This window comes from Haliaeetus albicilla, chromosome 24 (genome assembly GCF_947461875.1).
Source record: "Haliaeetus albicilla chromosome 24, bHalAlb1.1, whole genome shotgun sequence".
Taxonomy (NCBI): Eukaryota; Metazoa; Chordata; class Aves; order Accipitriformes; family Accipitridae; genus Haliaeetus; species Haliaeetus albicilla.
Genome location: NC_091506.1, coordinates 15,262,582 through 15,285,930, shown reverse-complemented (window position 1 = coordinate 15,285,930; position 23,349 = coordinate 15,262,582). Strand labels below are relative to the sequence as shown.

Below are 23,349 nucleotides of genomic sequence, written 5' to 3'. Positions count from 1 at the left end.
TGACAAATATTCTGTCTCATATGTTCCTTTTCAGAAACATCTTAGAATATCCCAGAACACGAAACCAGCTTTGGTAGTGTTCATCTTGGTAAAGTGTACATCTTGGTAAAATAGATGTATCTACAGATGTCCTAACATCTACGTTCATTTACATGTGCGTGTGTGTGCGTGCATAATTTGTAAAGAAATACCTACAAAAAAACTGAAATAGTTTTTCCCTAACATGACTATAAAAATATTACTACCTGAAAGCTCAATATTCAGAGGTATAGTTTTCAGAAAGCACTGTACGTTTTTAGCCAGCAATTTGTACCGAATGATGTACAGTTATTAAATATCAAGTCAAAGTATTTTAAAATTAACAGGCTTTACAGTAGCTATTTGAAGTTTCAGCTTATGGGGCAAGAGAGGGAAGCTATGGATCCATAGCTTTCCACTAACATTCATGATATGACCTAAATACATTTTTCAGTTTAAGCAGGATTTCTATTAACAAAATGAGTTCATTGAAGGACAACTTCTGCTTCAACAGTTTGACCTTGCAGAATTCTTTTGTTTTGAAAGAGACTAGCCCCAAAAGTGCTCCATCATTCAGTACCACTAACTTTCATTTTGGTTTTCCTCCTTTTAAGTAGGTAGACAGACAAGCATTAACTAGGAATATTTTTTCAAAAGTCAAAATGTATTTACATTTCGATTCTAAAAATTAAAATAAATGTTCTATTGAAAAATTATACTGTAATATAAAACTCTTTAAAATATTATAAAGTGGGGGTTTGGTGCTTGCAACTAAATATATTTATTAAAGTATAAGATTTGCACCAATTTTTGGCTAATCTAATTTTTGGCTAAGTTTGCTAATCTTATCATGACATGATAAAATACTCTTGGACTTCATAAGCAGTTCCAATAGCTACCAAAATGCTTGATTATTTCTCAGTAAAACTTCTTATCTGTAGTTGCCTATTGAACAATATGTTCTCAATTTAAAATATTTCCGGAGTGCCTTCCTGTTACTACCTTCCAAATTTATATTTTCCAAATTGGAGTAATACAGTAGCATTGTACTTACTTCAGATTACAACATACCTCATGGTTCAACATTATCTTTGGGCTTTGTATTCTTTCATTATTTTGCCCCACAAGACTTTCTTAAACATCAAAGATTTTAAATGGCACAAAGCATAGGATCAGCTCAATCCTACGCTGTCAATATGACAGTGGATTACTAAATCAGAGACAGTAAAGATATCTGTAATGCTGTGCATAAGTTTTACATAATCCTTCAGGTTATGTAAAACAACATTTCCAACCACGGATACAGTGTGTGCCCGAAGAGAAAGCAGTCTCCAAATCAATGGGTCTGTAAGGTTTTCAGAGAAGACAACTGATCTGTCTGAACAGCTTTTACCTCAGGCTTCCTCAGGACTACAGTGCAAAGTAGCAAAGTGCAGCTGCACAATGATTGTCACAAAGGAGCTAATGAAGCAAATGCTGCTTCAGACATCAGCCCTCACATTAACCTGATGACAAGAGCAATAGAGAAGTGGCATGAGCTAGTAATTACCCTATTGCTACCTTCGCAACTCACATAATCCAAGCAGCAAAGAAAATAATCCTGCAGAATTTTGCTCTATTTGACAAGCTTAAAAAAAAAAAAAAAAAACAACCAAAAAAAACCAGAAAAAAAACCCATAAAACCATAATAAGAAACCAGAAAAAAAGGTAAATTGCTAATCTTTACATGTGAACTTGTCTCTAACAAAGTAGCGAGTGATTTGGGCCAGGAGGATGTTAGTTTATACAGCATTTAAGCAAAATAATGCTTCAAATTCTAATTGGTGTCTTCACAGAAATACTGTGATATAAAATACTACATCATTTCACAAATGAAATTGAAGCATTCGTGATGTGAATTTTTTTTCTCAGTGAAATCAATTCATCTTTATTTTTCATCACATTTTGTTGGGTAATGATATCACATTATTTATTGTACTAATGTACATAATGCCATTTTAAAACAATTCTGTATAAAACAGCTCCAATAAAACAACACAAACCAATACCTCACCTAAGACATACCTTTCTCTATACTTACAAAATGCTACTATTACCCAGTATTAACACTGTCAACCAAGAACTTAGAGGGAAACTATAACCCCTGGATTTACACTGTCCCTTGTAATACACACTGACGTGTAAAGTAAGCCAAGTGTACCATTTCATAGAGAACAAATGTCAAGTCTTGGGATGACATACTAAGTACAACTAATTTTGTTAGGCAAGGCTCTGTGTAAAGGCAGTTGTGAAAGACTGCATGAGAATTTGATCTCTGCCTTGCTCAGTGGCTAGAATAAATTATTTTCAAAAAAAGAGCACTGTGAATTCAGCTGAAATTCTGAGCTAGAGAAAAGAATGCTTGTTTCATGTTTATTACCACTTGTATTCCAGGACCATCCAAGATTTTATGAAAGCTATTCACTCACATATTTATCTCCAATTTCTTGTTAACCTGCAAAAACTGTCACTAACATAATAAATAAAGCATTAAAATGCATACTGCAAATTAACCCACATAAAAAGTTACCGGAAAAACAACTTGATATCATGGAGATGCACATTACATGTTTGCACCTGGTATGAAATAATGCAGAAAAGAGAGGGCAACTCATTTTGTTCATTCACAAGCAACAACTTAAGAAGCTGAATGTGTAAAATTACAGTAGTGCCAACAGGACCTGAGACAGAGATTATCAACTGCATGCACTCTTCAAAAGAAATAAGCTATGTAGTGTGTATGGTGAACTCCTCATGTGACTGAATAAATAAGAAAAATATCTGAAGATACTACTATTAAAGAGAAAGTGGACATGCAAGATGAGAGGCAAAGATTACATCACACCTCTAAAAGAGAGTTGGAAGTTATAACAAATATGCAAAGAAAGACCAGAATACAGAACTTTGGATGAAAAAATGATGCTCTTACTACTGAACACTAAAAGCTGTAGTAGCAGCCAAACGTAAAGAAAATAGCAAACAAAAGCAATAGTTCACACAGTTGCTCACATCTGGAGATGGGAATTTTCAAGGAATGAAATGAAGAAAAAAGAACAGGAGACAGGAAGGGAGGGGCATAAAATCTATGAAGTAGTAAGTAACAAACATTGGCAGCAGCATCAAACAAAAGAAAAAGGAAAGGGCAGTTAAAATTTTGATCAGAAGGATTAACATTACTTACCTAATAACAATCAGGTCAAAAAAATTTCTAAAAAAATATTAGAAATAGTCTATTCAAGACTTCTTGGGATTAAATTTAGTTCTACTTCAAGATATGCACAGCTTCTTTTGTGTGAACAAAACCAAAACATACAATACAGAAAACTGAAATAATTTCAAAGTCAATGTGCATGTGTTTTTGAAAACTGAAGTCTGAAATATTCAGCCACTTCCACCACTATGTCATCAAATGCCTTTACTGCAAAAAATTAATATAATCTCTAAACAAGAGACACTCGACAAAAGACTGCTCAGAAAAAAATATCAAAAGGATGCATACATTTCTAATACCCATGAAAATAAAAACTAGAAGAAAATGGTAGCACCAGAAGTGTCTATCGCATCAATGAACTCCCATGTCTGTCACCAGAACTCTACCAATTCTTCTGTTTCATGCTGAATTCCCCCAACTAGCACCAGCAAGGCCTCCAAGAGGAGAGAGCAGAATAACCAGGACAGGGTATTCCTCTGCTTGTAGATGTTATACTTCCTGGTTCAATTATTAGTAATGGCAGCAAGCTCTGCATCAATATCTTTCATATCTTTTTCTCTCAAGCTGCAAAGTTTGAGATATTTTCAAAGCCATTAATGAGAATTCAGATATTTTCCAATGTGGATTTCAGTTTTGATTTACTTTTTTCTTTCCTTTTAAAGAAACAAATAAGGCTGAAAATTTCATACACAATTTTTATACATAGGTTAACAGTTGGACTTGATGATCTTAAGGGTCTTCTCCAACCTAAATGATTCTATGATTCTGTGAAATACTAAAAATTGGTCCCAATACTTAATCGTTATTCTGGAAAGAGAAAACAGAAGAATTCATACTTTTATTTATATTTTTGTATTTTTACAATTTCTGAAGTCTAGTGTGATTGCAGTAGTATATTGAACTTGATTGCAAGTACTTTATCAGAACTCCTTAAAATAATAGGGAAATGCATCTCTTAGATTTCCTTTTCCCATTAGTTGATAACTAAATGAACTGTTCTCATAATTCTCACATACTTCACAGGTACAGTAACCTGAAAAGAAATAAGGTCTTCACAAATTGGCAGTACCTGAAGCCGACTTTGCACAGAAGCTCTACAAACAAAATTTCAGCCCTTGAACCCCTCTTAGCTGTCACAGAAACACATAACTGTAGGCCTCTGTTACCTGAACAGGACTAATAGTTGCTTTTATATTGTAACTTACTACAAGTGTTTTGCCAGGTTTCCTTACAACAAATCTCTGTCCTAAGGAGCAAGTGATTTAGGAATACAGGGATATTTTAAGGTCTAGAAGACATTCTTGCTACTGAACAGTTAGGTCTTTATGTTCACTCTGTCTATTCATCCATTTGATAGTCCACTCAACACATTCACCACAGTATGGTTGTAAAGCTGCAAAGAACAAAAAGGACATGATTAATGAAGACATGAAATTTACATTGATATCGAGCTTCTGAACAGATGTTACACAGTGATTAAACTTTCCTAAAGTAGGCTGAGGAAAGCAAATAAGTCAGTGGTAGAATCAAGAAATCTACTGACATAAGGTACAAGTAATTCCCATGTCATTATATGTTCTGCATGATTCAGTTTGTTAAACGTATGGAGTATCAACTGAGTAGTAAAATTTTATGGAAAACAGTACAGAAGTGTAAAGTATCATTATGGTATCTAAAAAAAATCCAATAGGACTGGAAGTTTACCTAAAGAAAAAAGAAAATATATATGCCCCTTAATTTGGGAGAGGGGAAAAAAGGTATAAAGAAGGAAAAGAACCTATGAACTGTTGATCACTAAGAGAAAATGTATATCATTTAATTGGAATATGCAGTCATATTCTCTGGTCAGTACTGCAATAAACTGCTGTTATATGTGACTAGAAAAAAAAATTTCTTTATTCTATGATCGGAAATATCAGCCTACTATTTCATCACGTGCACATAGAAACTGAGAGAATCCTATTGCACCAATAAATAGAAGCAAATACAACTAAAATTGGGGATCAAAACTGATAAATACCTTTTCTTGCAAAACAAGCATGTTTGTTTTATTGTGCAATCACTGCAGGAAATATTTCATAGAATCATACAGTGGTTTCGAAGGGACCTTAAATATCATCTAGTTGCACCTCCCTTGCCACAGGCAGGGACACCTTCCACTAGACCAGGTTGCTCAAAGCCCCATCCAACCTGGCCTTGAACACTGCCAGGGATGGGGCAGCCACAACCGTTCTGGGCAACCTGTTCCAGCGCCTCACCACCCTCACAGTGAAGAATTTCATTCTTGTATCTAAGCTAAATCTACCCTCTTCCAGCTTAAAGCCATTACCCCTTGTCCTATCACTAGATGTCCTTGTAAAAAGTCCCTCTCCACCTTTCTTGTAGGCCCCCTTTAGGGACTGGAAGGCCACTATAGGGACTGGAAGGCCTCTGTAAGGTCTTCCCAGAGCCTTCTCTTCTCCAGGCTGAACAACCCCAACCCTCTCAGCCTGTCTTCACAGGAGAGGTGCTCCAGCCCCCTGATCATCTTCATGGCCCTCCTCTGGACTCGCTCCAACAGGTCCATGTCCTTCTTATGCTGGGGGCCCCAGAGCTGAACACAGTACTCCAGGTGGGGTCTCACAAGAGCAGAGCAGAGGGTGAGAATCACCTCCCTCATCCTGCTGGCCACGCTTCTTTTGACGCAGCTTTCTGGGCTGCAAGTGCACATTGCCAGGTCATGTTGAGCTTCTCGTCAACCAACACCCCCACGTCCTTCTCCTCAGGGCTGCTCTCAATCCATTCTATGCCCAGCCTGTATTTGTGCTTAGGATTGCCCTGACCCATGTGCAGGACCTTGCACTTGGCCTTGTTGACCTTCATGAGGTTTGCACAGCCCCACCTCTCAAGCCTGTCAGGGTCCCTCTGGATGACATCCCTTCCCTCCAGCACGTCGACCGCACCACACAGCCTGGTGTCGTCGGCAATCTTGCTGAGGGTGCGCTCAGTCCCACTGTCCATGTCGCTGGCAAAGATGTTCAACAGTGCCGGTCCCAATATCAACTCCTAACAAATGCCACCCATCACTGGTCTCCACATTTCACTCATTTTTATTTACTGTGAGATTCTAGATTCCTCCCACAAGACAGGATTCAAATGTATGGGTACAGGAAGGATTCAGAGGAATCAAGATGCATTAAGAAAGAAGACGTGCATGCTGAGTTTTCATACAGAGAGGAGAAAACTCCCCTAGGGCTGCTTAGGGAAGGGATCTGCCCTCAAGTCAGCTGATACTTTTACAGGGCTATAAAAGCAGGTCAGTGGGCAAACTGAGCCAAGAGAGGAGAAGGCTGTCACACAGAAAGGAGCTCCTGGACTGAAAGCTTGGCTTCTGTTGCCAGACTCCAGCTGAGAAAGAGCTGGAACTTAATGCTAAAATTAACCTTCACCAGGAAGCTAGCCAAAAGAAGCCTAGGCTGATAATATCCACTTGTGTATCTGGAAATACTCAGTCTCTGTCTCCTTCTCCTCAGGGACTAATAAATTCTCTGAACAAAACAGCTTGACTCTTGGACTGTTCTAAGCAGGACTCACAGTCTTGTGAGACAGCCATTGAAAAGTTTTCACTCTCCTTATGTGTATTTATTGTGAGATAATTCAAAATGCAATAGGTAATTTCCAGATAGTAAATACAATAATACAAAATAGACTAATGTAATTCCAGTTATGACGTATGAAGAGGTGGACTTTCATTCTTGACAAGCTAATGCTTCTTCTAGCAACTGTCTGTATATATTCAGGGCCAGATTTTCAAGCTGGGTTGGTTGGGTATGAATTCCTACATCTCACAACATTTTACATGTTACAGGGTAATGTCTGATTGCTGAACTTTTTTTGAAGTCTAGTCCTATTGCACATTGAGAGCACCTGAAAATATGACCTGTATTACTTCTCCAAGTTAACCATGAAAAATCATACCTTTCTGCTCAATCCTACCTTTCAGGTATTTGAAGACATCTGACAATTTGTTACTCATGGTCAGTTTAGTATTATTTGGTATAGGTGCATATAAAATAGGGTAAGTTAGCTTACACAAGAATTTTTCAAGAAGATTTTGCATGGAAAACTGTTACATATGTTGTATGCAAGCCAGAGAAGTATATATATTCTAATATACTCTAATGTAAACTTACACGTAGAAAAAAGCTGCTTTGGCACACTTATACTTTTAATACAAATCAGTTAAGATAAACACTGATAGACCTTTTAGTTTGTATCTTGTCATTCCTATTATGTCTGTATCAATTGGGAAGACTTGGGGGCCTCTGCCCAGATTAAAAAATTACAGCACGTCTCATAAAAAAGTTAACAGATGGTGGGAAGAGAGAGGCAGCAGATAAATTGTATAGACAAGTGTTGGGAAACAGAGAATACTGAAAAAGGAAGCTACAAAGGAAACAGAGTAAGAATAGGCACCTCGAGAGCTGCAGAAAGAGAGCAAGAGCCAGTTAGACAGTGGTATGGGAAGCCTTCCAGAGCAATGAACACACAGAAATCAATATGCTGGATAACATGAATGGGAAGTAGCACAAGATGTATACGTTGCATGCATTATTTTAAAATACACAGATATACAAAAGGAAATATATATATATAAAAATAGAAAAATAACATAAGCTTTAAAATAGATGACCAATCTGTTCAGAAAGCAAATTCAGGTTTTGGTATCCAAAGTATCACAAGAAAGAAGCTAAAAAGCATATTACCTCATTTTAAATAATATAATTTCACTTTACAATGTTATGAAATTCAATGTAGTTATTAAAGAGCAATACAGTTCTGATAAATTAATGAGAAGCATTCATCAATGAAAACAAAGCAGTAAAACAGAAACAATCTCCATCAGTAAAAGACTAAAAAGAGTTTAGAAAAATAACAGAAGGAATTATTTACCATAACTTATCTTGAGTTATGATTTTACATACCTAGGAAAATTATTAAGATAGGAAAACAGACAGACATCCAGAAAAAAGATTTATTTTTAATTACAGAAAAGAGCCATCATCTAGAGTCCTGAATAACAGGCAGAAACCTTACAAACTGTACTTCATTTCAAAGTGAAAATGTTGAGGAGGTTGTGATGTAGAGAGGCTGGAAGCCTGGCTTAATCCCTAGAGAAAATGCAATGTTTTCATTCACTGTAAGAATCTCCTTCAAATCCTGCTTGTGGGCAGTGGAACGCACTGTGATACTCTAAGATCCTTTCCAGGACTGTGGCCTATGTTACACCTAGCACTGAAAAACCTATGGTAATTGAATTTCCTTTCCCATTTGAAGGCTATCCAATCACTTAACAGATCTCCTTGTCAATCTGATTTCATGCTACTCATTTTCTAGCTTTTACACTGTCCAAAATAATTTCTCCTCTTTTGTGATACTTATAACTTCAGAATATTAGAATAAAAAACTAAGCTGTATTAGTTTCAGCCAGATACCTGTACCTGTCAGGTCTCTAACGACTTTTTGGCTAACTCTTTCACATTTATGTCATTGTTCTGACAATGAGATGACTGAAATCAAGCATGGTTTTTCAGGTGGGATGACACAAAGGCCATCTGGAGAGAGGTTATCATCTTTTGTTCTGCTACCCAGTATTTCTGCGGACAGAAATACTGTACCACATCCCATTGCAAATACTCTTCTAAATTGATATTAATCACTCCCTTCAGCCTCCTCACATTAACACTCCAAAATTCTTTTTCAGATTAGTCACGATTTCTTTTTCCCCGTCTGCACTTAAACTTTTTTTTTCCTAATTGAAATACTGAAGAATATTTTCTAAATGAAAATATTGAAGAGGGCTATATCTGGGATAAAAATCTGCCTTCTCACTCCAAATAAGTCCCCCTCATCTTATCTGTAGTTGCCTGTTTATCCTTTTTCGTACTTCTTCAATCAACTTCAATCAATGCAGAGAATTTTTTTTATTACCTGAAGGATTTTTTTACTTGTATTCTTGCTCTCTTATGTTAATTCTACCATATTCAATGCAGAACTATGGTTTACAATAAAATATTTCTAGCCCAGAAAGTCACTGCTCCATTGAGATATCATATACATCTATGTGGGCAACCCAATTAAAGAATTAACACCAAATTTAAACTCATAATCTAGAGTCTCCCAGTTTTTCTTGCCTATTTTCCATATACTTTTAATTTATGTACATATGCATTGTAATACTTTCAGAATATCTGTTTTGTTTTTACTAACACCACTATATATTTCTATTGATGGCTTAGGGTTACCATTTAAATCACCAGCTTGAGTGAAAGAAAAGAATACCTTTATTTCCTTTCCTGGAAAATTTAAAGAGAGATTTAACATGCTTTGTAAGGTTTGAATTTGAAACTCAATACATCTGTCATTTAAGCAACTCCTATAGTTTTGATTCCAATGGAAAGCTATAAAAGATACAAGAGTCTAGACAAAAGCAAAATAAATGCACTTTTAAACATCACCCTGTTCTACAGGACAGTGTAACACAGACCATATACAATTATGAGTATAGCAAATGTCTAACATTTACTGCAGCATGCTATAACTAATTTTGTTAAAGACTCTGGCCATAAATTACATTATAACAGTAATTACATATCTCCTTATATTAATAGTTCCATAACATGCCTTTTACATAGAACTGTATGACAATATTAAACACATTTGGTATAAAGACTTCAAAAGTACAGATGAATAATTCACTTGAGACTTAATGTAAGATTTATTCGATCATTCCAGAGCATAGAGAACTCAGTATTGTTTCTTTAATTCAGACACTTTCAGATAAGTGTACTGCTCTTAGTTCTAAATGATAAATTGATTGTATAGAACTTATAAATCACAGACATTTCACACCTGAAGAGAAAAAAGTGCAAGCACAGCACTTCAAAATTGCTGTGTCATCTTTAGTCCTTAATTACACACCTCTTCCTACAGCCTTAGTAAATTATTTCAGAGATTTCCAATATTCTCGTATTTCCCAGTTTTCCTGTAAAATATTCTAAATAATAATATAATACTTCATCCAAAAAAACAGAGGAAAAATATTAAACTTTACACTTCCTTACTCTCAGAGTAAGGAATAAGGGGGCAGACAGGTTGAAGAGGGAGGAGGGAAGCCCTAAAAATGGGAAATAATTTTAAATTTAAAAAAAATTAAAATCTGTAATAGCAAAATTTTTTCTTTTGAAAGTAAAAATAACAGGCCTGCCCCATAGCTACTATAAATAAAAGATGGCTATATGAATTCAATACAGCTATGTTGATCTGTACTAGAAGAGCATCCTGCTCTTAGAAATTGCATTCAAGAGCTTATAATAGAGAATCCAATCTCACATGGTACTACTTTATATGAGTTTCCTTAAGTACCAGTGGTAAAAAGTAGGGAAAAAAAACATAGCAGCAGAGCTTAAACAGTTAGGCAGTAATTAATCAGAAATAATAATACCCCTTCTATTGGAAAGTTTCCTTTTAGCTCCCTGGTTATAGAGGCCATCTATATTCATATATAAGGGAGAGTGTAATGACTTTACATGAAAGAAAAGCTTTGCAGAAGGATAACATATCTCCCTGCCCCCTTTTTTTAAAGATGTCTTTTTTTAATCATTCTAAATTAACATATGGTCAATGTACATAGGTTTATATCAATTAAGAGTTGAAGTGTTCAAAATGTTGTTCATCAAAGAACTAAGATCCTTGTTACTATGAGATGTAATTTAATATATGCATTATAGCTGCACGAAAGACAATGCACATATTGAGTTTCACCATTAGTTACTGCAGGCCAGACACAGTCTTTCTACGTATAAACTATCAAAGCACCACTAAACTTAAACTGAAATGTTAAACGCAGCAACTTGGATGTCTTTAATCAACATCTGCTGAACAGTTTAGATTTTCTATAGCAGCAAAGGTAACACAGCAATGCTTTTATATAAATGTCTGAATAGGAAGTAGAAATAATCTGAACTAGTTCTGTGTTTAAGTTTGCTTTTGGTACGAGGAAATGTCCTTTTTTTTAATCTTTCACTGAATCTCCTTTATCATGTATCTCCTAAAAAACAGCAGGTTTGTATGTATAACTTAGCCGCATTCTAATATCAACTATAAAAAAAAAAAAAGGAAAATTATTATACAGTAGATCTATGACACAGTAATACTTTCTTCCCCAACCCAGTTTTTCATTAGGTCACTGATGCCTGGGATTTATTAATCAATGTAGCCCTCCTTATTCATTTGGCTTTCTCAATTTTTTTTTAATTTATTGTAAGAGCCTTGATGAAAGGATCTATGAAGAACACACATTGTCCATTTGGCAATTACAGGAAAATCCACCGCAATATCCTGAAGATGCATTTGGAGGTCATCTGCTATTGCATTGTCAGTGACACTGACCTCATACTATAGCAAAACTGATAACACACTTGTACTATTTTTTCTCTGATGTATATTTCTTTGCTTTTCATACCAGATATTTAAAAGTTTATCTTAATGACATAGGATGGTGAGAAGTTTCAGCAACTGTCAGATGCAGTTGTCTCTCCCATGGTATTAAGCCCTTGGAGCTCCATGTCCACTTCTGTTACTCCCTGAGACATGCCCCTCTCCATGGTGGAGCTTGACAGACACTAGATAAAACCTTCAGAAGAGTGGTGAGTTAGGAGCTTTCAGTTAAGAACACTTTGAAGTCCTTTAGAGATGATGACTATATCAAAATATATTACACAGATTGACGACTATATCTCTGTAGCTCTGCACGCATTAGAATTATTATAGAACTTAATTTTTGTCAGGCTTTCTCCTCAAGAACATGCACTTAACTTTAACTGTAAAATTCTTTTTAAAAGCTTGAGCGTTGCTTAACAATGAAACTACAACAGTCTGACAACACTTCCATTTTCAGTGTCTCCCATTCAGAAGATGATAGCTACTACTAATGGTCTGGACTTTTTAAATGATTGAATGATGGCCAGCTCAATGCTAAAAAACTGTCAGACACAGAGAAAAGCTTATTCCAGAACTAAGCATATATATATAAATAGGTTATTTTCTACTGCTCTACTCAGAGAATTTTTATTTTAGCATTAGTACAAAAAGTTAATCAGGTAGTCTATGAGTGCTAATAAGGTATTCTGTAAATAGTATATTAAAACTTAAACAAAACCAAGCAAATCTTCCTGTTCTGTTCCTGTGCCTTTTTGTGGTTTGGGATTTTTTTTAACAGGTTTTGCAGCAGAACATTTAAGGCACAGTGATAACCAGTGACTGCAGCACTGTCTATCCTCCTCCCACCCAGACACCCTCCCCCCACATAAAAACAGATTTAGCCCTTACTGAGATAATATGTCCTGCAGCATGAATTGTAGCACAGTTCTCAATAAGAAGATGATACATTTGCCAGCATTAAACACTGCTGTCAGCATTACTGTATGCCCAAAGAAGAAGAAATGCTCCTGCCTTGCCAAGGGGAGGCAATTCACAAGGATGATGGTATGAATTGGTTCATTTTGCTGCCCCGCCTGCAGCTAGCTGTCTATGAGGTGGCTCTTCTTCCCCCTCCCCAAAGTTGGAATGATTTATAGGGACTCAGGAAAGGCGTTGCAATTCATACGTTTCAAGGCAGAGGCTGAATTATATTACATTTCATAAAATGACAGTATACAAAAATTAGTAACAATTAAAGAGTGCTAACTGAAAATTGCTGAACATGTAAAATGTCATGCAAGGAATCATGTTTTGTAAATCTAACACAACTTACAATACTAGCTCCCATGGATAGTTCACAGGGATGATCTCTTTTACAACTAAATTAGCAAACTCCTGTTTTCTATTACCTTACTATGTAGTCTAGATTCCATACTTTGAAGCTCTTCACATTTGTTCAGCTGCTTACTATCACATCCACCTCCTGACACGCAAAAAAATCTGAAACTCTCAAAAGTCATGGATTTTTTTTTTCTTAAATAAACAATCAAATCAAGCTATTTATGGCTCCCATGACAGCAACAACAAAAATCCAGACTTAACCATAGATTAAGATTTTGGGATAGGTCACAGCATGTATTTCACTCAAATTTAAAATGTGCTTTTACATACTCTCAATCCTGTCTATCAACAAGCAGCTGCATTAAGACAAATAGTTTACAAAATCATGTGGCCCTTTAGCAGCTTCTCACCCTCATTCAAGATCAGCAGTAGGCACTACAGAGAGCAATGTATAGAAGTTCCCATGGTGTACAGTCACTTTGGCATGGGGTTAAACAAAGAGCAATAAAGGACTCTGTGCCTGTCTAGGGACATGAATGGAGATTTCTGCTGTCAAATCAAGGCATCTCTTAGGTAATAAATATAGTGGGCCTGATTTTTCTCCCAGATAAATAAGGGTTTACACTAGCGTAATTACCTTTAGTAAATTTACTGCAGATTTATTCCTAAGTGAATGGCAAATAGGCCCAATATTTCTTTCATATATAAAAGATTACGCAATGTTATGCTTTTTTTCTTTTTACTTTCCAAGAACTGCTTTACTCCATTCTTTTTATCTCACTTTGATCTTAGCACTGTGCCTGGCTAGGCGTCAAAAATTAAAGTCAGGTGTGCTAGAAGGAAGTGAATTAGATTCAGATTCCATTCTAAAGTTGTATTTATTCTACTCATATTCAAACATACCACTGCTGATTCTACCACCAAGAAATACATACTATTTGGCAACAAGAAAATTATCAAAGCAATCTGACCAAATTGGCACCACTAGCTCTGACTACATCTGGTAACAATAATATGAAGGGAGAAGTATGAAGATAACAATTCTCATTTATTGTTACCATTAAACTTATCTGCATGCATACTCTTAAGTCTTTGAACTTCATGCTTTCATAAAGCCAATAAGAGCTCCACTCAAAGGTGAGGGGTGATGCTTTTCCAAAAGTGATAAAATATCCAATTTACTAAGGTATTAGAGTCTCTAGTCACAGACTGCTCAGTCAGACAGACAGCAATGGAATACCACCAGGAAAGCATGACTGCCAACATCAAGGAGCTCCAGCAATGTATAAATAAGGTGTTTGATTCTATGCCAACAAAGGAGTAGAAATTCAATATACTACAAAATTGGTAAAAACCAACTGCTAATGCATAACTCTACTTTTTATATTTATTAGAGAATGTTTCTTTTTATTTCAAGGTATAACAAATTTGGATATACATTAGGTCAAGTAGCAGATCAGCTGAAACTGCCTATCCCAGCAAGCAGATGAACAAGGGCAGTGGGATCTACTTTCTTATTTTAGGATAAGGTCAGGATGGTTTATCACATTAACAAGTTATTCAATTACTACATTGCTAAATATTTCATGCATCAGACTATGACAAAAACATTAATCTCTCAGTCAAAATAGGCTCAAAATCATACATAAAATGTACCATTTCTGAATCACTCAAGATTTAAAATTGTCTTCTCATGGATTTTACTGCCTATAATTAACAAGCTGATGAACTTATTTTCCTAGGAACCATTTCATAAAACTATGATTCACAATTTTGTAGCAATTTTTAGCTAAAATATGCTAAAAAGGAATAAAGATCATTAATAAAAACCTGGTAGAAACATGTTTGAAACAGTGTACTATAACCATGATACAGAATCATAAGGATCATTTATTTAGATTCAAAATTTATCATTATACTTTGCATACAGGCAATCTTAGTAAACTTTGAACTGTGTCTGAGACTTAGTTTTAATACACCAAATTCCAGTATGAATGGTGCCCTAGTTCAAATGAAAACAAATAAATAATATCCAAATACTTTGTTTGCTCAGTTTTGTAAATAACATCCTCACTTTATCTGAGCACGAAGTAATTACAGCATTAACAAAAATCTCCCCAAACTAGTAGCATCAACAGTTGCTCCCGCTATGCATGTAGCAATAAGAAATATATATAACATCTCCAAATACACTAGCCTGACAGGATGCACAGTTCCCAGCTTCACAAAGGATTATGTTGAAGGTGACAACTTCAGTATACCAAAGGAAAAAGATGCGAGTTAAACATCTCTACCAATATTGGTGTAATCACAGTTATGCCATGTAACAAAATATGATATACAGAATAAAACAACTGCTGCTTTCCTTAAAGTATTACTTGGCAACACATTCCCAGCTTGCCATCTTCTATATTCTGAAGCTAGAGCTATGCTTTTAACATACATGTATTTATGCTACTGCAGAATGTGTCTAAAATGGTAATCTAATCCAGTGGGCCTAAATTTTGGAGTCTGGCAGAGAGTACTTCCTATACTCAGTTACAAAATACACAGAGAAATGGCTGCTGATTCAGAGAGGCAGCTGCAGCATGTTCCTGTGAATCCCCCTTTTCAATGTTTGTGTCAGTCAGAAAAGGTGAGAAGCTGCCCAACCTCCTTCCTCCCTCCCACAGGTCACCTAGAGCGTGGAGCTTGAAAGAGCTTTCAAGAAAAAAGATTAGCATGTAAATAAGACATACAAGCCTTTTGGGTTTGTGCAAAACTTTGTTCCATGGGCTACTTTTTGAAGGATCTGATTTTGTGTCATTTAAATGAGTTGTCAAGGATTGAATGATAAACAGATGGCAGGTATAAAACCAGCTTAATTTGTCATGTTCAGACAGTTAGGAAATAGTTGGGCTGCCATTCAAAGATGCAGTTCTAAGAGCAGTGAATCACATCATACGCTCTTTCCTCTCAGTCAGCAGATGAAAATCCAAAAAAAAGTCATGCCGGCAGGATATCTCTCTAATGTAAAATTATTCTCAATTACATTTATAACTCTGTCCCTTATCATTTTTAATTCCAATCAGCAGACTTTTATCACATTTCTTGGAAGACTGTTTCACAGAAAAATATATTTCTTCTCTTAAGCAATTCCGATTCTCCCTCAATTCTTTTTTGGATATACAGGTAGTCATCCATTTCCCTAAATAATCCCTTTGTGTTCTTCTGCACCTCCCAAATATGACGACTTCTACTTTATTTTTGTCCAGTCACATTATACATAATTTAGCTCTTTCACACTTCAAAAGAAATTTCCTCCAACTCTATTGAAAAGAAAATATTACTCTTCACAGCTTAAAATTCCCAGCATGTGAGTTGGCTGCTTCCTCAGCATGAATAAAACTTAGGATCTTATTTAAAGATAACTTTGTTAATTAGTATTGACATTTCAGAGCCGAATGGCAGCTTCCTTCTTCACACTAGCAGTATGAAACCCTTATGTAAGTATCTCATTAAGCTCAGTCCTACTTTGCAAATGCCATACTGTTTTTAAGAGCACTTCTGTATGCTACGTACAACCTGAGTCTTGAACTATACAATTCTCTTCATTTGAGCTGCATGTGAAGAACCCTCTCAAAACTAGCCAGCATAACTTGATCTAAAATAACTTATGTTACTTACACTTAAGGATTTATCTTTAAAATTCTAAATACGTGTGATCTACACATATATATCTTCTATTTCCCAAAAAGTGATTTTTTTATCTCTCATTTATATATTGTACTACATCATATTTTAGATCTTACAACTGATTGCCTCCTTTCTGTATATATAACTGCATTTAGAAAGTTAATAATGTATTATTTTAAAAGTATGTAGTATCATACTACTGTGCTAAAAACTACACAAACATAAATATATAACAGTATCTCTTCAAAGCACTTATTACTTATTTCAGCCTATTTCTTTAAATAACTACTATTTTTTTCACTTCCGCTAACAATCTCTTACCCTATAGCTCCCAAATGAATTAAATGATGTATCCAAAATGCTCAGTTTTCCATTGGTGGCATACAAAGGCAGCCAAATTATTTTTAACTTTTAGGATTTTAAAATACAAACATGCAAACAAACAGGTTCCTTTGTTACCTGTTCAGAGATGTATATTATTGGTACATAAACCAGACTAATTTGACCAACTGCAGTTTGACTCTGTTTCTTGTAAAACTTCATACACGTTGCTTCTTGTAATATTTTCTGACAAGTGAAGGCCATCCCAAAGACTAGATGCTTCCCCCTTATATTGCAGGAATAATTACTGTAAACTAAGACATGCTTGCAGTTTCAGCTACTTATACTGAAACCTAATGATGCTTCTGAATTCTTCCAAACACCTGGTACCAAACATCTCCAGCCATTTCATTAATTTGTCAGCTGCTGTTGATAAAGAGGAGACCTGCTTAGACATGGTTATTATGAGCGGATCTCCAAACAACTTTAACACCAAGACCAAGTGCAGTCAACATTTCTTCACTTACTTGTATTGATTTACAATATGCCTGATATTCAAAAATTACCATGTTTACAGAACTGGCATTAGATAAAACAGTTTTTAGATTTTGTAATCTCATGAAACTTCACTTGAGGAATTCAGTTATTTTCTCCTATAAAGAGAAGTGTTTTCTTTCAAATAGGTCAGTAAGCAGAAGTGTGTAATCCAACCATACTCCTTTTGAAATGTAGACTTGAACAAAAGCAGCAGTAGCAAGCAGGTCATTGGCAATGGTGGGGAACACAAAAATGCGGGGCTTCTAGCTTCAGTGGGTAGCAAATTCATTGGAAAAGACAGTAGATTCAATCACAGACTGGAAAACTTTATAATGATCATGGATTTCAAGGTGCAAGGACTTACCTAAACTCATAGCTATGGTTTTAAGCTGGATGATTATTCAGGTTGGCTTCATTAAGTGAACCTACGTTAAGTCACATATTTCCAGTGACCTTTTATAACCTGTGCAGAATCATGGAGGATCCATTTTTTTAACAATGTATTGAGATCAATAACACCACCACCCTGGATGAACAATTGGCTATATTTAGTTCAATCTCACTTCCAGACTGCCTTATCTGAATAACATAACATGATTTGGCAAAGCTGCAAGCATAAGCAGCCAACAAAGTACAATTTTCTAATACTCAGTACACTGAAAGCTGTATCCTTAAAGTGGGCATATATTACTAAAAGAAACATTTCTTAACATAATACACAAGTCAATAGTCACCACACCAGCTTTGAAACATCAAAACTTTCATGTTACACCAGAATGACGCCCTAATTTTTTTTCTAACTACACTGGTAATCTGCAGTCACAGAACAACTAATTAGTTCAAAATTTGTTGTCTCACTCCAGAAATACAACAGAACTCTGATTTGGTAATTGCAAACCGCAGTTCACATAACAGTCTATTTATAGTGTTCTGATAGAATTTGACAAAATTAATAATAATGTCCTTCATCATGCCCATCATGACCCTTTCACAGGATTATGAAAATGTGCTCCCAACTGATTAAACCATGAAAAAAAAAAAATCAAAGGCATCTTCTATCAGCAATGTGCTTGCACTTTCTACTTGTTAAGATCAAATGAAAGAAATTGGTCTCTCAGGTCCTCCTGGACCATTCTGGATTCAGAAGTTTCAATTTCAGTGGTGCTCTCAGTTGCAATGCCTGCATCAAGCAATAATATTGATGCGAATTTCTAAGCGCAAGAGTAGGACTCATTTGTTTACGCTAATATACTCCTAATCTGACTGTATGTAAATTCCCTCTTTTTTAGATGACAGCTAACAGTAATGCATACAATTAATTGTACAACACATTTTAATTTAACCTGAACTGGGCAATATCACTTAGTGTGCACAGCCCAGCCACTCCAAGTACAGATTCCAATTATTACATGAGAGCTAAGACTTTATGACATTTCCTACAAATGCTAATTAGCTGGTAGGTTAGGGCCCTCAGTCATGTAGCACTTCATCAATCACAAAGCTTAAACTATTAAAGATAGAAACTGTAACATTTTACATGAAAAGTTATGTTGCAAGTCAAAGTAGAATATTATATTAGCCCCCTTTACATGGTGTTCTTTTATAGTAGTCCCCACAAAAGAATTTCCACAAGCTGTTGTCCTAATATGATCCAGGTCTACATCCCCTATGCTGTTCTTGTCTCAACAGCTACTGTTTTCAGCACCGAGACTGATACTTCAGAGTATGTAATTGTTTTTTTAAAAAAATCTACAGATTCTTAGAGGATAAAACACACCAGGTATAGCCACTGTATGAAAGAGAAAATTTGGGAGGAAAGAGGGACACGAAAGAATTATCATCCAGTTCAGCACTTCTACCCTTCAGCCTACAACTTGGCCATATTCATAGAACTTGCATGTTCTAGTAAGAAATACATAAAGATTTCTGAGGTCTGCCCCTCTGCATGCTAAACTGACAGATATGAGGTGTAAGACTAGCTTTGCCAGGTTAAACAAGGCTATTAAAACAGCATACCCAACTTTACTGGCACTAAAATGGAACAGTGGTGCCAAAGATTCTAAAAGAAAGAAATATTAAGTAATATAGCACCTCTGACATTGACATGAGTTTATTATTACTCCATGCCAATCTGCCTTGATCCAAATCCTCTAAATGCATGCTGTTCCAGTGCTGGGCCTCCCTTAAACCTGCAAATCATACTGAATAGTGTAGCAATTTTTCAATTTGGTCAAAAATTACACCAAAACCACTGCATGGAAGGACAATGCATCATTAGTTCATTATCTAGCCCATTACTTCTTTCTGCAACATGTTGCCTTAAGTGTGTTCCTATGTCACCTCTTGGGACTCACCACAGCTGTTTTGTTGCCAATGTTGTTGTTTCTTCAACACCTTTGGTAGGGAGCCCTCAACAGAACCTGTCCTGTTCTCCAAGTATAACAGCTCTCCAGAAAGAAGAAGAAACAGCTCCAACTTTGACAGGGAGCTTTTCTGGTTTTGGTTTGGTTTCCTCTGTATTTTTCAACATGGCAGATAACAGTAATGTGCACAAGAGAAAGAATATAGAATTAGAAATTGCATCTTTCCAGGTTACATATTCCTTCCTACTCAGTTTCAGCTTATCAGTGACAAAAATATTTTTAAGCACTATATACAAATTCTTCCTTCTTCAATTACTTGAATACAACCATTAAAATGAATATTATTTTAGGCTGAGTGAAGCACTTCAGCCTGAGCGGAGAGAGATGTAGCCATCTATCTTGCATCAGCAAATGAAGGCACTAAAATAACTGGTTATTCACAAGTCCTTATATCAAAAGTAAATGCATAGTAAAAATGCATAGATATAAAATTTGGCACTGCACAGAAAAAAGAAAATGGAGACAAGCATTATAATATTACAGTCAGAAGAATCTAATGTCTAGAGAGAACTTAGGAAGAAGAACTAGAAGCAATTTCTTCACTTGCAGAAGGGTTTTCATGAGAGTAAGACAGCAACCAGGGCAAAGTCCTGAAAGAAGGTATGTAAAGGCAGGACAATCCACTTGCAGGCCCAGTAATTGTTTCACCTCCTAAGTGTCATATGAAATGGTCCATGTTGCTTTCCACCCACTGAATTCTCCACATATATGTGCACAATGAGAACAAATTAATTTCTAAATGCTCAACAGGCAAATGTCTGGCTGTCATCACTTGAAGTGAAAATAATAGTGGAAGAAGTGGCCTAAAGGTCAGAAGGAGAAGATGAGCAAAAACTGGAGGAATGCAAAAGGCACGTGCAATTCAGCAAGGATTAAAGGATAAAATCATAATTAGATTCAAGTAAAGGATAAAATTACTGCAATCAATATATATGAAATATTTTTCCATCAAAATTTATTCTTATATATGGTTGCTATTGGAAAGGTATGTTGTCAAAACTGGAAAGAAAAGAGGTACATCACACGATCTTTTTCTTAAAGCACAGCATCCACTACTAGAGTAACTGAAAATCCCTGAAAAGTGACTGTTCAAAAATTTTACAATAAGAATACTACAGCACTAGGAATTACTACTATACATAGTCCAACATATTTCTGAAATAACACATGACTGAATGAACAATCTGCCTATGGTCAAAAAGGAGCTGTGCTCCCTTTGTCTTTGACAGAACATAAAGACTCTATGAAGTATGAATGCCCTAGAACATGTAACTTCATGTAGTGAGGATAAAATTATCTAAACCAGACAGGCACTAGTGCCAGGAAAGCTTCTTGAAAAAAAGTAGACAGACACTGAACATCTTCCTTTCTACATGCAAGTGTTGTGGTCCAGAGATGAGATTGCATCTGCTGCCAAGGATGCTGGAATGCTCAAGGAGACTAACCATGAGAAGTTATGATCTAATATGCACTGCCAAAATGAAGTTGAACACTTGGATTAACTAGGCAAGTAGATTACTATTTTTTTCCAGATGAATTTAGAAGCCTGGATTTCCATTGGTGACATACAAAATTTTCTACTTTGGAATTGTACACCAGGCACATGAAAAGTGAACAGCGAAAGCCTCCTTTATAGTATCATACTCTCGATTTATTTAAATAGCAGGGGTGAGTAGAACAGGATGATATTTCAATCAAATTTTTCTCTAGTCAAATTATCTGTGAGTGAATTTATCTCCAAACATATCAGAAGTGAGGCACAAGTAAAATAATATCCAAAGCTGAAAATGTGACCTGAGGGTAATTTTAAAAATGTGTTTTCCAAATATGATCTTCTTTTCCTATAAACAAAATAATGGTGTGACAATGATCTGATATTAGCATTTTGGGGCATGCTAACATCTACATATTAAGATAATGTGGTTATTAAAAATGCTCAGAGAACCAAATTACACATAGCTTTCACGTGATGTAAATGAACTATTTTTCTCTTTTTTTTTTAAAGTAATCATCATCATTCATTCTTCTCTAAGTAAGCCCAGTATTTGGCCCATAGCAGAAAAACTGAACTTCAGAAGGCCCCTCATGAAGCATATTTACTAGAATAAAAACCTCAAAAAAAAATTCAGATGCTACTTCCAATTTTAAAGAACCAATTTAGTACTAACTCTGATTTTGCACCTAGTAGTTCACAGGATTTATCACACTGTATACTAGAGCTTACAAGGCTATAACATGTGTTTACTCTATGATTTAGTGAAGAGAGATAGTGCAGTTTGAGAGTGATTGTTTTCATTAAGAAGCAGGTGCAAAAAAGGCAAGACAATCTGCAAGCCCTAATAAAATATCCATGATGTATTAAAAACAGAAAAACATACTATATTGCATATTTCTGAGCACATAGCCATGACAGATAGTGCTGACAGCTCTGTGATATGTTGTATTTATCACACAATTTTGATCACTGAATCCAGATTCCTCCTACTGATGCATCTCCTCAAGATCTAAATACAAGACCAGCTGTAAATTGTTGCTTTGTTTGGGGTTTTTTAATAATAGAAACCATGAGAAAAGATGCATTCTTTTCTTCAAAATTCTCAAGTGATGTCCAAAACTAATTAGCATTCAGCACAGGACAAAAGGCTTGAGGTTTGCTATCTTTACATCGTTGTAAGCATTGCTAACAAGGCAAATATTTAGAAATAAGATTTAAGTGGATGAGTACCTATACTCCAGTTTTGATAGGCCTTATTTCCTGGGCCTGAAAAAGCAGTCTTCTCATTTTCTCAAAAATAAGGAGTTGGCTTTTTAAACACTGTAGTTAACCAATGGTAGACAGAAGCACAGCTAGACTATGTGAGCTGTATGACTATATGAATCCTGGAGGAAAACCACAGTAACATGGACTACCTACATAATAACAGAGAGTAAGGAGTAGACATTCTTTGAGTGGCTGTAAAAGGAGGGGAGAAGTAATAGTAAACTGTATCTGATGTCAAGAACTTTTTCTCCATTCATCTGTATGCTCACAAGTGCATCTATATATGAAAAAGAGTGATACGCACAACATACCTGCTAGCATAAACATTTCTGTGAGTGTAAGAAAAAGTATATGGTAAATAAACACTCTACTACTGTATGCAGAACCCTTGAAGATCTGCCTTTCCAGGAAATTCCCTCCCCACTCCCTCAAGTGGAAACTATAATGATTAAATCCAACTTCCCAAAGAAAGTAAATGCAGTTAGCTAAATTTGTGGAAAATTAAAAATAAGACTAATAAGGCTGTTCAGAGCAAGCCTCCCTTCTTAATGTCTTTCGCTCAC

At 35.6% G+C, this 23,349-nt stretch overlaps 1 protein-coding gene across 10 annotated transcripts in view; it reads right to left on the bottom strand.

Moving 5' to 3' along the window:
* The window catches only part of ERC2 (ELKS/RAB6-interacting/CAST family member 2), a 556,068-nt gene that overhangs the window by 319,333 nt on the left and 213,386 nt on the right, over positions 1-23,349 (bottom strand). The gene's annotated exons all lie outside the window — the stretch shown is intronic.